Source organism: Phragmites australis, chromosome 6 (genome assembly GCF_958298935.1).
Source record: "Phragmites australis chromosome 6, lpPhrAust1.1, whole genome shotgun sequence".
Taxonomy (NCBI): domain Eukaryota; kingdom Viridiplantae; phylum Streptophyta; class Magnoliopsida; order Poales; family Poaceae; genus Phragmites; species Phragmites australis.
Window position 1 is genome coordinate 24,335,480 of NC_084926.1, and position 14,342 is coordinate 24,349,821.

Consider the following 14,342-nt stretch of genomic DNA (forward strand, 5'->3'; position numbering starts at 1 on the left):
GGACGTTTATTGATTCTAAATTGTAGTACTCAAAAAGATCTACAACTTTGGTTTTCATTTGAACCTCTGAAAATGACATCTTGATTTCCAAAAATGCACCACAAGGTAAACTATTTGAACTCAGACTTATCTGTGCAGTGCTGATTTTGGGGCCATAACTCCTAACTCTATTATCCAAACGGAGACTTCCATATGTTCAAATTGAAGCTCTTGACGAGACCTACAACTTTGGTATATTCACGATTTGCATTTGAGACCGCTTTGAACTCCAAAACTTTATGGGAAAAAGAGGCTGTCTAGGACTCCGCAAAAATTTACAGATTTCATGGATCCTTTGTTGGGCCATCTTGAAGACTTGGCTAAGGGTTTGTACTTGAGCAAGATTGAGCCCAAAGACACTTTTGGTATATCTGAGGCGTTGTTGTCTAACCCTGTAAATACCAGCAAAGCACACAAACAACCACACTAATAACAGTACACAAAATAATCAAACAACAAGGTAAAACCTATCTAGAAAGATAGAGCTTTGAAAAATTAATCAAATGGTGCAAGAATCATCGAAAAATGAGTTAAAATGAAAAGGTTATAAGCTTTTTTACTAGATAGGGGGTTTCTGCAAAATTACACAAATTTAAGAGATTATTGTATTTATTTTTATACTAGAAAAAACATATTTCTTACACAAATGCCGATGTCATCATGGCTACTATTTGGTGGACTGGGTCTGTACCTGCAGACCAGGTGCTGACCTCGAGTCCATGGTCCATGATGGACCACCATAACCTGAAGGGGTATGTATCTAATCCTAGCTGTGGGCTTTGGATCTAACGGCTAGAAAAGTGGGGGTGGCTGGAGAGATGTGGAAGGGCTCGGGCATGGTGGGCCTTCACTGGAACTCACCGGATCAACGTCCCGGCTCGCCGACGGTGACGGTGAGCGGTGGAACACGGGAGGAGAGCTCGGTGATCTTACCTAGAGCATCGGTGACTTTGGGGAGGCCACAAGCTGGGCTAGCAGCGAAAGGGCGGTGAAGGCTCTCAGAACCTCATCGACGGTGGTGCTCTGGTAGCCAGGAAGGGAAGACGGGGGCACCAACGTGTTCGACGGTTGTAGATGAACCTCGAGGGTGGGTTGGTGATGGCAATGCGATGCTAGGGCTATGGATTGGCTAGCTAAACTGAGATGTGGCAATGGCAGATCGACATTGGGACATGGCGCTACAGAGTTGCTATTGCGTTGACTAGTTGGGGAAAAAGATTAGGGTGCTCTAGGGAGGGATTAAGGGCGGATATTTATAGGCGGAGTGGTGAGAGGAGGCCTGGCCGAGTTCGGTTAGGATTCAGCGATGGTGGGCTCAAATCCGACCTCGATTTCCTTGTTTAAACTTGGATTGGTTGGAGATAAGGCCGACAAATGTCATAGGGCTCACAGGGATTTGATAATGCGATCTTCCAGAGGATTTCCTGTCTAAATTGGGTGTTGATTGCACAATGGCACTCAGGCTTGAGTTAGACTCAGTGGTGCAGTAGTCTTCAGGTCGGAGCCAAATTCGACAAGCGGGGTCCACTTGGCAGCAGTGCAAAGCGGAGGTGAAATGACGCAGGGCGCGTTCGGCTGTAGGAGGCAGAAGCGGCTGGCAGGGCTAGTTGAGCTGGGCTAGGGTGCTACCCAGGCACAGAGAGGGCGGAGGGTAGGCCGCCTCGGGCTAGGCCAGGCCAAGGTGGGATATGTCGGGGTTAGGTTTGTATTTTTCTTTTATTTATTCTTTTCTTTTTCCGGGTTTTTCAATAAACCAAAACAAATCCAAATGAAAGCCATTGAATTCAAATAAAATCTAGAAAAATTAGAATAAATCCAACAACTCAAATAGAACCCTAAATGCCTATTTTTAGCATGAATGCATTTCTACCAAGGTATAACCTATGTCAAATGAAACTTGGATTTAGAAAATAGGCTTTATCTTATTCTATTTATTTAAACCCTTATTAAATTCTAGAAAATTTTAGGGAATCATAAAATTTAAAACCAGGGTGTTACAAACCTACCCCCTTGGAATAAATCTAGTCCTTGAGATTTAGACAGATCGGAAAAGAGGTGAGAAAACTCTGTATTTAGATCTTCTTCTCTTCCCTATGTCGCTGCATCTTCTATGTGATGACTCCATTGCACTATGCATATTGGTATTACTTTGGTTCTAATCACTATTTATGATCTTCCATCTTCCATAGGCGTCAACCGGTGGCACTCCAGTCTAGAACAGCAACTCTGGGTCGAAGTCGTCTTAAGCAAAGGTTGTAGCTTCATTGGTGGCTTCTGAACAATGGTAGAATGCAAGAGAAGGGGTAATGGGTGTGAATACAAAAATGTACTCCTTAAGTAAAGAGAAAACTTGCAATAGGGCTTAAGTCAAGGAAATGTTAGACACAGTTAACTACACTGAGCAAACTTTAACCTAATGACTCCAACAACAGGTATCCTATTTGCTAAGTGTGAAGACATCACTTAACAAAAAGGTTGACTCATCGGATTCCATCCGACTACAAAGACTCACTAGGTAATTCCATTACCCGGCTACCCAGCAAACCATACCTACCCTTATCCCATCTAATCCTGAAGAAGTCTAATTCTACTCTTGTCCATGAGCACGGTTGATCAACCAGATTGATACTCTGTAGAGTTTGCACATCTTTCCCCATGAGTCATGATTCCCATGCTGCTTCACACTTCCGGGGTGTGGAGTCAGGGCCTCACTACAAGGCCTTTACAAAGCTCCTGCCAACTTGCAGGCACACACTGAGGTTTTACCGCTAACAGATGATTACATCGCTGCAGAAGCCCCCTCTTGTGCCACTCAACCGTCCAACGGTGCCCATAGAGTGAGAGGGGTGGCTAATTAGTTGGCCAGGTAGTACCCATATAGGCCTCGTGGTTGTGCGGATTCACTTGGTTACATGTTCAAGAACCGGTCCTTAGTACCCCACACAAGAACAAACATAAGCCTATTGTATAGCACCACCTCAAACCAACTATCCTGTTAGGATCCCTATACCATATTTCTACAAAAGATTACCACTCCCGATTTATGTTGCATAGGCATTAATCAAGATTAACATTTTCCCCAACTATGACTGCACTAGCATATACTACCCATTTTAACCCATGGTTAAACAACGGTGCCAAGGAATAATCATACAAAGCTAGTAAACCCTAACATAGAATTCCAATTTAGACAAGCATGCATAGAAGGAATAAAACAGCTACACATGATTCCTAAAACAGGGGCAAAATATTCAAGGACACTTACCTTCAGCGGAGGATTGCTCAAAGTCTCCGAAAACTTGATCTTGTAGATTCCCGAACGGATCACCTTCTAAACGACACACCGAAAAGGCACACAAAGGAAACTACTAAGAATAGTACACTAAACAGTACTAAAACTAGGTAAAAATCGTATAAAAAGATTCTACACGTTGCTACGAACATTTGAGCGTGAAAATCGCCCAAATCGGAGATACAAGCAAAAAATTTATAAGCTTTTGAAGTTCCAAGGGCTTTTCTGCAAAAGTTTACTTAATTTCAGAGATTTTCTAGATTTATTTTAATTTTGAAAATCCTTTTTATTGCACCAGCTGACACCATAAATCGAAATTGAATTATTTTTATGCTAAAAGAGGAAAAAGGGATGGACCAGGTCCACGAGCTATGAGCCGAAGGGGAGGAGCTTGGTCCACCGGTCCACAATGGACCGAAGGCGCTGGTGGGCTTAGAACAGCGGGGGTGGCTGGAGAGCGGCCGGAATGGTGCTCTGGTGTCCGGCCTTTGCCGATGAGCAGTGGAAAACAGAGAGGAGCACACGGGGGTTCTCACTGTGGGGTTCTCAAAGGCGGAGAGGCTTGGAGGACGATAGGCGACGGCGAGGTAAGGTCGACGGAGCTCGGGCATGGCAGAGGGCAGTTTTCGGCGGTAGAGAGAGGTCGATGACCGATGCAACTGGGTCCTCGAGCACCTGCGCACACGATGATGGGATCGCCTTGGTCAAAGAAGGCTCGCTGGTGGAGAATTAGCGCGGTGGAGCTACTCACTAGAGGCAGAGAAGGTGATGGTGCCAGTGACATTTTGAGCGAGAATAGGAGCGACTGCATTTGGTATCCAGACTAACTCGGAGACTTCGGGCTCAGAAATAAGGCGAAACCGAGACTCTCTCTCGGAGTCTCACTTAGAGGCTCCGGAACACTTGCACAGTTTGGAGTATCCAGGCTATCCTGGAGACTCCGGGCTCAAAATAAAAGCCAAACCGAGAGCTCTTCTCGGAGTCTCACTCGGAGACTCCGAGGCACCTAACAGAGTCCGGAGTTTCCAGACCAACCCAAAGACTTTGGAACCAGACAACTCTGCCCTATTTTCCCGTTGTTCATGAGTGATGGTGTCTCTCAAAAATTGGTTTTCACAAAATACTTTGAGAACTGAGACACTACCAAGACTGCAAAAAGCATCCCTCTTTATAGTACGACATTCCTAAAACTCAAATTCAAAATTAAAAGGAATTGAACTCTATGAGTTTCTTCATGCCGCTTGTCCTTTCTTTTTGAGCGACATTGACTTCTTTTAACCTTTTTCAACAGGACTAAAACTTGTTCATACACTTGATAAACCCATTAGTCCCTTAATCTTTTGTCATCAATTAGCCAAAACCCACAAGGGGCCTAGATGCACTTTCAATCTCCCCTTTTTTGGTTATTGATGACAACCCGATTAAAGCTTATAAAAGATAATAGAATTTAAAGGTTTTGAATTTTAAGATATTTGGTGAGCTCTCCCTAAATGTGTGCATTGTCTTAAATAAGAAATTTAGATCAAATGCACATATTTAAAGAAAATTTTGCGAGAGCTCCCCCTATATCTTAGAATTCGTGGGGTGAAAAATGAGTGAACATTTATATACGTGATGCATATGAATTGATATTTCACAAAATCTAAGAATGAGAGAAACAAACATTACATCAACTAACTCATTGCATGACACTAGCACAAATATAGTCTTATGAATTTAAAAGGTTCTACTACAAGCACACCATATAGTTCATTATAATATTACATATGTCTCAATTAACCCACAGAAACGATGAAGGATTTAAGAAAGAAGATAGACATGACACATCGGATTTCTTTCCTCCTTTGGCATCAAGCACCAAAAAGAAAGAGAAGCAGAATAAAGAATTAGCTGCTGTCCTCTTGATAGTCATCATCATCACTATCATCGGATCCGTCTTCATTGCCATTTTCCCAAGAGCTTGCTTCGGCTTCTTCTATCTCCTCGTTGTTGTCGGTCTCCTCATCATCTTGAGCATGGGAGGGACCCTCAGGAGCTGTTTGGGCTTCATCATGCCAAGCCCAAGGGTTCTCAAATTATGGCTCACTAGCTTCTTCTTCATTGATAATTGGAGAGCAAGGTGGCTGAATACCAAGGTGAGTATGAATTTCCTTATGTCTTGCTTCAATTTTCTTCATTCTAATTTTGGTCTCTCGAATCTGAGTGGTATTGTGAGTGCAAACTCGAAATATTGCCTTGAGTGTACTCTTAATAAAAGATTGAGAGCCACGAGAGGATGGAACACGCTGAGGAGCCATTCGTTGTGCACTGGGAATTGCAGGTGAAGATCCTTTTGTGTTTCTTCCTCCTCACTGGATCTTCACCTGTTGAGAGTCACTTTTGTGTTTCTTCCTCCTCTCATACCCATATCCCTTGTTTCTATCCATCTCAAAAGTCCCGAGGAATACATGAAAGATATATAAGAGAAGGCACAAGGGTTGGTTGAGAAAGAATTTGGAATTGAAAGAATGCTGAAAAATTCTGACAGACCCGGAGTATCCAGGCCAACCCAGATACTCCTGGTAGCCCGACTTCGGGGCAAGAATTTGGGGATTGCGTGATTCTTCTTCCACATTGCAAAAACCCTTCTAGGGATTGATTCTAGGGACCATAAGGAACATCTTCACCTAAGGAATTTGATTCTAGACAAAGCTATTTAGAGATCGGGTGAAAAGTACCTTTTAGATTTAGATGAAGCATGGAGATTCAATCCGGAGGGAGGGTCGGAGATTCCGAGCTAGGGATGATGAAGAATCCAAGAACTTCACCAAAAATCCTTGACAAGTCTTGAAATCACTGGAGCTCTCTTCTCGTGGTGAGGGGAAGGAAAAAAGGAGTGAAAGGATGGAAGAGAAAGGAAAACTGATGGGGGTCTCTGTATAAGCTGGGTAACCCAGAGACTCCGGCCTGACCCGGAGACTTCGGGTGGAATTTGAAGTCCGAACTGAAAGCTTTTCCCGAAGGGTGACCCGGACCCTCCGAGTTGAGTGATAGAATATGGATACTCCTGGTGGACCCGAAGACTCCAGGTTCTGTCAACTCAACAGAACCAGAGGTTCACGAAACAGTGTCAGATTCGGGATACTCCGGCATAGTCTGGACATTCTGGGGTCTGTAGATTTTGCATATTGAACTAGGAGCTGAGATTCGATGGGGAGAAGATTATTGGACAATTGAGACATATTTTTGCCACTTGTGATCAGCCAACAAACAACATTACATAACTATGATCACAAGTAGCAAATTATGATCCAAAGATCAAAGAGTCAAAATTTTCAAATATTGCACACAAGAGTTTTGAAAACCTATATCTATAAAAACTATAAATCTAAAACAATCAATTGTAAGAAATATATCAAGCCACGTTGCGAGAATCTAGGATATTAAGCTCACATCTCAAATCGCAAAACCGTCGCTTATCTAAAGGCTTTTTGAGGATATCGGCTAGTTGTTACTCGGTTCTCACATGGCGAATATTGATATCCCCTTTGGTTGAGTGGTCCCTTAAGAAGTGGTGACGTATATCTATGTGTTTAGTTCTTGAGTGTTGTACGGAGTTTTTGGCAATTTTGACGGCACTCTCATTGTCACACAAAAGTGGGACTTTGGTCATGTTGTAGCCGTAATCTCTCAAGGTTTGCCTCATCCAAAGTAGTTGAGCACGACAATCGCCCGCAGCAACATACTCGGCTTCAGCGGTGGATAGGACTACAGAATTTTGTTTCTTTGATGACCAAGACACCACGGACCTACCCAAGAATTGGTAAGTCCTGGATGTACTCTTTCTATTCACTTTACAACCAGCATAATCGGAGTTCGCATAGCCGATAAGTTTGAAGGATGAACCTTTGGGGTACCATAAGCCAAGGTATAGAGTATGAACTAAATATCTAAGAATTCTCTTAACAGCCATTAAATGGCACTCTTTTGGAGAGGCTTGAAATCTTGCATACATGTACACACTAAGCATTATATCGGGCCTAGATGCACAAAGGTAAAGTAAAGAACCAATCATGAAACGATATACCTTTTGATCTACGGCCTTGCCTTCTTCATTTAGGTCGAGATGCCCATTTGATTGCATTGGAGTCTTGATGGGCTTTGCATTCTCCATATCAAACTTCTTAAGCATATCCTTGATATACTTCGTTTGACAAATACAAGTTTCTTTCTTTAGTTGTTTGATTTAAAATCCTAGGAAGAACTTTAATTCACCCATCATTGACATCTCGAACATCTTGGTCATAATCCTACTAAACTCTTCACAAAATATCTTGTTAGTAGAACCAAATATAATGTCATCGACATATATTTTGCAACAAATAAATCATTATCAATATTTTTAGTGAAAAAGGTAGAATCGGCTTTGCCTATTTTAAAGCCTTTCTTGATGAGAAAATCCCTAAGGCATTCATACCATGCTCTAGGTGCTTGCTTAAGCCCATAGAGCATCTTATGGAGTTTATACACATGATGAGGACATTTGGGATCTTCAAATCCGGGAGGTTGCTCTACGTACACCAATTCGGAGATTGGTCCATTTAGAAAAATGCTCTTCACGTCCATTTGATATAGCTTGAAATCATAGTGAGTAGAATAGGCAAGCAATATATGAATTGATTCAAGCTTAGCTACGGGAGCATAAGTTTCACCAAAATCCAAACCTTCTATTTGCGTGAAGCCTTGAGCAACCAACCTTGCTTTGTTTCTTGTCACGATCCCTTTATCATCTTGTTTGTTGCGGAAGACCCATGTGGTGCCAACTACATTTTGGTTTGGTCTTTCCACCAATATCCAAACTTCATTCCTCTTGAAATTATTCAATTCTTCTTGCATAGCCATCACCCAATCCGGGTCTCCAAGTGTGTCCTCCACCTTCAATGGTTCCAATGAGGAAACAAAAAAGTAACAATCACAAAAATTTGTAATTCTAGAATGAGTGGTTGCCCCATTTTGTATATCACCAAGTATGTTGTCCACGGGGTGATCTCTTTGGATGCTTTGATGAACTCTTGGGTGTGGCATTTGAGATTGGGGTTGAATGTCTTCTCCCTCATCATCAAGAAACTTGTTGTAATCATCATGAGCTTGATCTTGACCTTGTTCTTGATTTTGATCTTTCATAGGAGTTGATGTCGATGGATCTACTTGAATTGATGAAGATGGTTGACTTGGGTCATTATTAGCAAAATGTTGCTCTTGTGATTCTTGAGGCTTGATTTCTCCAATTGCCATCTTCTTAATTGTTTCGCTTGGAATTTCTTCATCACCTAGAACATGAGGATCAACTTGCTCTACTTGGGAGCCGTTAGATTTATCAAATGTCACGTCCCGTACAATTTCAACACAACCGAAGGTTTTGTTGGAAACACGATAGGTGTTGGCATTTGATCCATAACCAAGCATAAAACCTTCATCTACTTTAGGGGCAAATTTAAAATTTTTTTTCTTCTTATTAAGAATAAAACATTTGCTACCAAAGACTCTAAAGTAGAATACGTTTGGTTTGTTACCGGTTAGGAGTTTTAGGCAGTCTTCTTCAAGATCTTGTGGAGATACAATCAGTTGATTGCATGGCAAGCAGTATTGACGGCCTCCGCCCAAAATTGATCCGATATCTTGTATTCATCAAACATGGTTCTTGCCGACTCTATGAGAGTTCTATTCTTCCTCTTGATAACTCCATTTTGTTGAGGGGAGTAGGGTGCCGAGAATTCATGCTTTATTCCTTCTTTATCAAGAAATTCTTCAATTAAGTGTTCTTGAATTCGCTTCCATTGTCACTTCTCACTCTCTTGATCTTCACATCGAAATCATTTTGAGCTCTCCTCACAAACTTCTTGAATATGGCTTTTGTTTCACTTTTGTCATGCAAAAAGAATACCCAAGTGAAATAAGAATAATCATCAACAATTACTAAGCCATATTTATTACCGTCAATGCTTATGTAGACGGTTGGTCCAAATAGATCCATGTGAAGGAGTTCCAATGGCCTTGTTGTCGTCATCACATTTTTAGTGGGGTGAGGAGATCCAATTTGTTTTCCCGCTTGAAAAGCACTACAAATTCTATCTTCCTCAAAAGAAACATTTGTTAGTCCTAGGATGTGCTCCCCTCTAGGAGTTTAAACAAATTCTTCATGCCAACATGTGCTAGTTGGCGATGCCATAGCCAACCCATGCTAGACTTAGCAATCAAGCAAGTTTTAGGCCTCATTTCATCCGTTGAAAAATCAACAAGATAAAGTTTACCCTTCAACTTACCCGTAAAAGCTATTGAGGCGTCCTTCCTTCTAAAGATGGTCACACCCTCATTAGTAAAAAGACAATTGTAACCCATCTCATATAATTGTGACACGGATAACAAATTGTAACTAAGAGATTTAACTAACAAAACATTAGAGATAGAATGATCATTTGAGATAGCAATTTTACCTAGACCTATTACCTCTCCTTTTCCATCATCACCAAAAATGATTTAATGTTAGTAGCACAAGCATTTATATCTATGTTATAGCACCGAGAACAACCATTGCTTGTGAAAACACTAGAGACCAAGATTGCATTATTAGAGTGGGATGAGCTATTTTTGAGGATATTAATTTGTGCTTCAAGAGTTTTATAACTCTCATCTTAACTTGACAATTTTTCTTGAAGCATAGAATTATCATTCTCAAAACTAGCAATTGACCTATTGGCCAAATTTAGGTCTTTGGTCAATTTCTCAACCTTCTCCTTTCTTTAGCAAGAAGTTCCTCGAGTTTCAGGTTTCTCTCCTTTTCAAGGATGAGCACATCTTCTTGCTTCTCGAGGATCTCCTCTTAACCCTCTATTGTTTCCATAAGTTCTTTCAATTTAGACATAGCATTCTTACTAAGACCTTTAAACATGCTTTCATTACAACTATCACTATCACTAACTAGAAGCTTAGGATGTGATTTTACCTTTCGCCCTTTTGCCATGAAGCATGTGGGGGTGTCATCGTCGCTCATTTCGCCAAATAGTGATTTTGTTGGTGTAGGAGCTTGGATGGCGATGGTGGCGACTCCTTCATCATCGGATTCCGAGTCGGAGTTTGAATCCCACTCCTCACCAATATGAGCGTGACCGGAATACTTCTTCTTATATGCCTTGCTCTTATCTTTCTTGAATGGTTTGCCCTTCTTTTCTTCTTTGTCTTTGCCCTTCTTCTTGTTAGGACAATTGGCTATGAAGTGGCCAACTTCGCCACACTCATAGCATGCCCTCTTGGAAGTTCTTCTTTTGGGCATGACTCTTTTGTATTTGCTATATCCACCCTTCCTCGTGAATTTCTTGAATTTCCTCAGAGCGAAAGCTATTTCTTCATCATCGGAGCTTTCATCTTCACTTGAACAAGACTCTTCAACTTATTTGCTCTTGCTTGCCTTGAAAGCTATTCTTTGTTCTTGGAAGTGGAGCTTTGCTTGGACACGTTCTTCACCTCATTTGCTTCCTCTTCCATGTGCTCATGAGCAAGTATTCTCTCAAGAACATCACTTGGGGTGAGCCTTTTATAATCTCTCCTTTCCCGGATGAGGATGACTAAAGTTGGATTTCTTGGAGCAAAGGCTCTAAGCAACCTCCTCACAACCTTGTGGTCATCAAGTTCTTCACTATCAAGTCCTCTATTCTTGTTCACAAGCACCATCATCCGATCATACATGGCTTGTGGAGTCTCATCATCCTCCATGATAAACCTTCCCAATTTGCCTTCAAGTAATTCAATCTTGGATTCCCTCACACTAGTTGTACCTTCACGAAACACTTGAAGTGTATCCCAAATTGATTTAGCTTCCTCAAGCCCATCCACCATGTTGAACTCTTCGGGGCTTAAGGCACTAAGTAGGACACTTGTTGCTTGGGCATTTCTATGTATGGCTTGTTCTTGTTCGGGTGTAAGCTCCATGTCTTCGGCCGGAAAATCAAGACCTACACACACAATTTTCCAAATGCTCGGATAGAGTGATATTAAATGCATCTTCATCTTGTGCCTCCAAGTGATGTAGTGAGTACCATCAAAAAATGTTGCACGCCCGAAAGGCACGAAGATAAAGTTGTTAGAAGGGGAATTTAATTTGCTATAATCAAAATTAATTTCAACTCCCTTTCTATCTTTGGAGCCATCGGCTGTTGAAGCATCTCCTAAATCCATTTGTCATCTCGAACCACCACCCGAGGTTTCACCTTTAGGTCTTCTCGGGCTTTTCTCTCCGAATGCCAACATCTTTAATTCCTCCAAGCGGTTAAGCCTTGTAGGAGGTTAGACTCTGATACCAATTGAAAGTCCTTGATGTCGACTAGAGGGGAGTTGTTTCTGAAATTTAAAACTTAGTAACGGATTAGACAGTGTCCGGAGTTCACCCGGATTATCCGGACTATACAGGAACTCGAAATCAAAGTAAGTTTAAGTGAATCTACTAAAGTCAACGAGTTACCAATGTATCTATAAGATGGATATGTTCTTCTCAACAATAATCTTGCACTCAAATACTCGCAAGCAACAATATTAAAGCAAATCCTCAAATAAAAATTTGAACGAATAACTTGCAAGAAATTAAATGGAGACAAGATTTGATTCCAAAGTTCTGCCACCTCACAAAGAAGTGCCTACGTCTCCGTTGAGGAGCTCACAAAAAGCTGGGTCTTTTTCAACCCTATCCTCACCTAAGCAACCATAAAGATCGAGCTAGGGTTCTTACTCAATTCGTGGGTGCTACAAACTCCCCATGGCACTCCACAACGATTGGGTGCTCTACGGGTGACCTCTTGCTGTCTAGAAGCACATTGCTTCAAGAGAAAAAGATTGCAAATCGCAGCTTCGCAAGAACACAAAATGCTCAAAGATTTTCTTGTTGCTCTCTTGCTCCAAATCTCACTCCCCAAACCAAACTCACAAATCTTAGCAAAGATTAGGAACTAGAGGGGTTTGGGAGGGCTATTGAATGCTCTAAAATGTGTTTGTGCACTGATGGTTTAGCAGCAATAAATGAAAGGGGGGTGAAGAGGTATTTATACCCTTCCCCTAAAAACTACTCGTTACCGTACTATTCAGACAGACTCAGAGTATCCGGGTTCTCTGGGTAGCACAGAAACTCACTCACCTAACTTGTCAGAACTAGCTGTTACACTGATCCGGAGTATCTGGGTTCACCTAGAGACTCCGGGTAACACTTTGAGAAAAACCGGCTAGGATACTAGTTCGGTACCGACGTGTTGTCATTTCATGTAATTGGCAACTTTCAACAAAATTTGAAATTATTTGCTAATTTAACTGACATTTGATGCCGGTGTGTTGTCATTTCATGTAATTGATAACTTTCAACAATATTTAAAATTATTTGCTAATTTAACAGTCATTTGATGCCAGTATGTTGTCATTTCATGTAATTGCCAACTTTCAACAAAAATTTGAAATTATTTGCTAATTTAACCGTTATTTGATGCCGGTGTGTTGTCATTTCATGTAATTGCCAACTTTCAACAAACTTTGAAATTATTGCTAATTTAAATGTACATTTCAAAATTCGTAATTTACCATACATGTAGTCTCTAAGGTGGTGGGCACCCTTAACACTTAGGTATGTTTGAACATGCATAATTTAAAATATAGTAGTGACAACATTCTCGTTTGTATCATTGATCATCTCAAGATGGCGGTGGAAAGTGACGACGTAAATTAGTGGAAGAATGTTAATTGTGCCAGTCAAAGCTATCAAGGTAAGATGGTTGTCGTCTCTGAGGTGGTGGATGAAAGTTGTGAGGACGGGATTACAAGCAAATCCACCATCATCTTCACAGTCATCAGTGTCCTCCGAAGATGGAGGCCTCGAAGGGAGGGGTCGTTGTGGCATGAAATCGTCGTCCTCGTTGTCATCTTGAGCTATCACGGTAGGAGCACATTCTATTTCGTTGTTGGTTGGACGCCATGTCGATGTGGTGTGTGAACGTTCTCTTGCAGTGCTCATTGAACCTTCTCCTATATGGCTGCTGGAACGTCGAGGCATCGGTGGCATTACATCATCGTCCTCATCGGCCTCGTTATTTTTAGGTTGAATAGTAGAGGTCGCCCTTGTACCCCTTAGGTTCGCTGATCTTCGTCGTCTTGTACGTGAACCAGGCATCACACCCCCACCGAAGAGCATATGCATCACCAAGAAATGTGGGGTTTCTTTGTTGATCAACTCTGCATCTTCCGGGAACACCTAATGCTCTAGGTAGGCATCTACTGTGTGCAGTCAATGACGTCCTCGTGATAAGTTGATACTATAGGTGGAGGTGTCATCGTAGTCTGAGGTTGTGTCCACTGAGGGGGCTGTGAATCCAGTGTACACTGCTCAGGCTCAAGAGCCTCCGTGCACTCCTCGGCTTCAGCACCAAAACGTGGCACATGATGCTCTGCAGACAAAGGAGACTCTTGTGATGGTGCCTCATAGGCACTGGACGAGCACCTGCTATGGGAGGCACAGGACGAGTCCATGGCTGGTAGGTCGTACCCCCATGAATGCGGGACACAACCACCTAGACCACGTAACGCGGACAACAAGCGAGACCCTCTCGTCCTCATGTAGTCCCGGAGAGGGTTCCGATCCCTCCGCATTGATGACCCATTAGCTTCCCCGCAAGCTTGCTCCGCCTGCGTATGCATTTTGTATCCCGCTTCGGTCTGTATAAAATGAGGGTCATGTCAGTAATATAGATATGTAACTAATAAAAATCGTTAGAAGTACCGCATCACTTACCACCACATGAAGAAGGTGGGCACGATCCTCGGGGAAGGGTCCAGGGGCCGGCTGTACAAGTTCGCTAAGTAAGGTGGCACGCGTGCGGGAACGGTACCACAAAAGGTACTCCTAGTACGTGCCCTCTTCATACTGTCTAGCATGAACGATGACATCCACTACGGCTGACTCTGTTCACCTATTTATGTGCTCATCATTAATCACACACCAGTC